Raw genomic sequence first — 4,704 nt, 5'->3', positions numbered from 1 at the left:
CTAGTCTACTGGGAGAGCAATGCCTGCCTGAACCAGGAGCTCTGATCAGGGACTGGTAACAGTGAGAAAGTGCTGCCTCCAGGAAGTGCTCAGGACAGGCATCTCCAAGGAAAGGTCACATTGGAGATAAGACCTGAATGATTAACCATGGGACGATCTGGGAAAAGTATATTCTGGGCAGAAGGGCCAGGATCTTACAGAAGAACAAGCCAGATGTGTCCAAGCCATACAATAACCAATTTTTTTAAGAATCAAAACATAGTTCATTACTTCCTTTCTCTTTTTTTTTTTCATGGTAAAGACTGCTTTATTGGTGGCAGCTAGTACAAGTCAATAAACATTGATCCCCAAAGAAGAACTCAAGTTATCAGATTACTGGTCCACAGAGAGCTGAGTGGAGTTGAACCAACTGATTGCTGGGAGGATAAAGTCAATCCTGCTTCTTGGGAAATGAAGCCACAGCCAGCTGATATATGGCATATGCTGTTCCTCCAACTGTAAGAATCATGGTGGCTCTATACAGGAGGGCATCAGCTATCCCACCCTTTAGATGCACTGGAATTCCATTACCCTCCTGAAACAGCTTTTGTTACTCTGGAACTTTATTTTCAAACTGCCTGTGTGAAGCAGTACTTATGGTCCTCTGGCCAATCTGACGAAGAGCCAGCAGATTCCGCAGCATCTTGACTCAGTTACTGACCACCAACCACGACAAATGAACACCAGGAATGACATTACTTTCTTACTAAAAATGTTATTCTACTTCTCCCCTTGTCAGTGGATATGATTTCTGTGACTGAGAAAGCAAGAAAGAGACAAGGTAAGGAGATGGTATCAATCAGCGCACTTGTTCTTCTTGAAAAATTATGGTAACTTTCTAAACAGGTGGTACAAAGGAATGCTGATTGTTTTATTGAGAAAATAACTAAAGCCAAGCATTATGGGACTTTTCTGATATTTTTATTCAGGTGCAGAATGTCCTGCTAGGCCATTCACTATCTCTGATAATAATTTGAAAATATTTAAATGTGGGTTTGTTTTTGTTCTTGGCACTAAAAAGATACTAACTTATACATCTACTGAGGATTTACAAATGTCAGTAGATAATTTTTTTAAATAAATTTATTTATTTATTGGCTGTGTTGGGTCTTCGTTGCTGTGCATGGGCTTTCTCTAGTTGCGGTGAGTGGGGGCTACTCTTCATTGTGGTGTGCGGGCTTCTCATTGTGGTGGCTTCTCTTGCTATGGAGCATGGGCTCCAGGCACATGGGCTTCAGTAGTTGTGGCACATGGGCTCAACAGTTGTGGCTCACAGGCTCTAGAGCGCAGGCTCAGTAGCTGTGGTGCACAGGCTTAGCTGCTCCGTGGCATGTGGGATCTTCCTGGCCCAGGGCTCAAACCCGCGTCCCCTGCACTGGCAGGCAGATTCTTAACCATTGCGATACCAGGGAAGCCCATCAGTAGATACATTTTTAAAGGCATACTAAGGATACATGTTTAAGGAATAATTCTAATTAATACAACCCCACTCTGCCCCAAAAGAAGGGTATCAGCTGAAAATGGCAAGCCGCAGACTCCAATATGACGCAATGTGGAGGCGGTGTGGTATGGTGAAGCCTCTACTTCTGTTGGTGTGTACTGAATTCACAGCTTTCCAGGCTTTCACAATCTCAACTTATTCCGTGGTGGAAAGATGGAAGGACTTGTTCTGGCCTTGCCTTGGGAACTATTTGTCAAGCCTGAGGCACGCCCCTTACTTTCTCAGCCCTTCCCTAGCGTCATGTGAAAAACAAGGCAATGCATTAGTGTTTCACTCAACTTGGAAGCTGACCTTGAGTAGTAGTTTTCAGGCCTCTTCTTCTTCAATATTGGAAACTTTTTTTCTGGTAACATCTTGCAGGGAACTCCAACTGAGCTCCTTTAGTCTCAGGTCCACTTCCTTCTCTCAGGACATCCATGGCACACGACTATAGAGCCCAGATCAATACATGCAAACTGCAGCTTGTGACCTTTCATGGGCCACTATCACTATTTTCTAATGAAATAAAACAGGATACAAAAGAGAGTACTCCACACATAAAGGATCCATGTTATTTTGTGGGAAAAAAATAGTTACATTCAACAAATATTCAATGTCTATTTAATGGACACCGAAATCAGGTGAACAAAAGATTAAAGCTGTTGTCAACGTTGAACTTACATTCTAGTACGATATTCATACATATATATCATATAAAATATATATTACAGATGGTTTCTGACTTCTGATGATTCAACTTAGGATTTTACAACTTTACTATGGTGCAAAAGTGATACACATTTATTAGAAACCGAGCTTTGAATTTTGACCTTTTCCCAAGCTAGCAATATGCAGTACTATACTCTCCCACGATGCCGGACAGCGGCCGTGAGCCTCAGCTCCCAGTCAGCCATGCGATCACGAGGGTAAACAGCCGATACACTTACAAGCATTCTGTACTCACACAACCACTCTGTTTTTCACTTTCAGTACAGTATTCAATAGGTTACATGAGGTATTTAACACTTTATTATAAAATGGGCTTCGTGTTACATGATTTTGCCCAACTGTAGGCTGAATGGATGTGTTCTGAGAATGTTTAAGGTAGGTTGGGCTAAGCTATGATGTTTGGTAGGTTAGGTGTATTAAATGTATTTTTGACTTATGATATTTTCAACTTAGGATGGGTTTATTAGGACATAACCCAATATAAGTCAAGGAAGATCTATATATGTACATATACACATACAAACACGCACACACACACACAGAGAAATAAGTTAGAAGGTCACTGGTATAGATAATCTCTTAAATATATCCTAAAGTTTATGATTTAAATAAAATCTATTTTAACATTACTGAAAAAATTTATAGCTCTGGAATATACTCATATGTCTTTAAGCTTGATATGTACCATTCACTTGGTGGCATTTTAAAACATTTAATGATGCCATCAACAGGCCAACTAAGTCAACTGACCAAATACCTTTTTGGGAGTGAAAAACTAAACCATTGTTGCCTGGGCTGATGCACTGACACCACAGGAGAAAGGGCTAATAGGGTCAATGGAAGGGTTCCTGGCAGGTAGCTGAAATGGGTGGCCAGGTTTGGAGTTGAGGGCACCTGTAAATCAAATGTCCTTACTGCTACATGAATCCACATAAGAAAGGGCATTTCTCTGGCCTTTATCAGCTTTCATTTCTTAACTCAAGGTCAACTTTCTCTTGACATCTTCTTGAGGGCCCACAGCTGATAGTGACCTCTCTTTTCAGTGGTTAGCTCTGTTACAATTTTTGCTATGGCGAGGCTTGTCAAACTTCATTGTGCATACGTACCACCTAGGGATCTTGTTAAGCTGCAGGTTCTGGTTCAGTGGGTCTAGGGTGGGTCCTGGGATATTGCATTTCTCACAAGTTCCCAGGGACCATGCTGTGAATAGCAAGATGGTACAATACTTACACACACCCCACATGTGTACACATGCTCATCAGGGGTTGTCCATGTGTTGAGGGCAGGGATTGTGACATATTCATCTGTAGCTTGCTAGTGGTAGCGAACTATATACTTTGTGGACTATGATTTGGAAACTTAAGTGACTGGTCACAAAGGCTTTTTACATTCCAATCATTTGGATTAAAACATTGTGAAATGATGGAGTAAATGCTAATGATTTGTGTCTTAAACATCATCTCTACCATATTCTACTTGAATTCTCCATCAACATTAGCTGCTCATGGTCTCTATGAGCACCATGAAAGTGTTTAAATAGGCACATAGTACCCAGTGGAACAAGAAAACACTGCATTACTGGTGCAGAAACACTCCTTTGTAAAATGATATTTATTTATAAAATATATATTAAAAAAATTTTTAAGGGGGTATATTTGTTTCCATTATAGAATTTTATTTACATGAAAAAAATTCGTCTCTAAGACTTCTTTAAATCAGAAGCTGCAAACTATGGCAGTAGGCAGAATTCAGCCCCATAGGTATGTTTTACATGTATGTTTTAAAATTAGTTGCCAAGAGTTTAAAATCAGGTGATTTCACATAAAATTAATAAAGATTTCTGACTTTTCTCAAAAAAATCAGAAAATCTTGGATTACTGGGTTCTCCATTCCTCAGTGAATTAGGAGAGGCTGTGGCTTTTAGACACAATGTGCATTTTTCATTGATGTTGCTATTCTACTCTCCTAGGCTGGGAGTTTGCAAACCCTACAGTACGTAGTAAGTTCTCTTCGTGTATTGGTGATGATTTGGATTATGTAAATTCACCAAACGTACACCTTACCCAGAATATATTCACTGCTTAAAATTATATTCAGAGACTTCCCTGGTGGTCCAGTAGGTAAGGCTTCGCGTCCAATGCAGGGGGCCCGGGTTCAATCCCTGGTCGGGGAACTAGATCCCGCATGCATGCTGCAACTAAGAGTCCGCATGCTGCAATTAAGACCTGGTGCAGCCAAAATAAATAAATAAATAAATAAATAAATAAATAAATAAATAAATAAATATGTATTTAAATAAAATATTCACATACATGTTTACTTGGCCATTTTTAAAGATTCTCCCATTTTCCCTCTATCAGCAAATGTGTTCTAATGGTCAGATTAATAATCTCCTTCATATCTGACTTCTCTTAACTGGTCAGTCTCTTCTTTCTTCATTTAAAAATATATAAAGA

General features: G+C 39.8%; 1 pseudogene; it reads right to left on the bottom strand.

Annotated features, from left to right (window-relative positions):
- Positions 1 to 289: 289 nt before the first annotated feature.
- LOC130852279 (cytochrome c oxidase subunit 7A2, mitochondrial-like) lies at positions 290 to 723 on the bottom strand (annotated as a pseudogene).
- Between the last annotated feature and the right edge of the window lie 3,981 nt (positions 724 to 4,704).

This window comes from Hippopotamus amphibius, chromosome 4, assembly GCF_030028045.1.
Source record: "Hippopotamus amphibius kiboko isolate mHipAmp2 chromosome 4, mHipAmp2.hap2, whole genome shotgun sequence".
NCBI classification, from domain to species: Eukaryota; Metazoa; Chordata; class Mammalia; order Artiodactyla; family Hippopotamidae; genus Hippopotamus; species Hippopotamus amphibius.
This window is presented reverse-complemented; position numbering and strand designations above follow the sequence as displayed.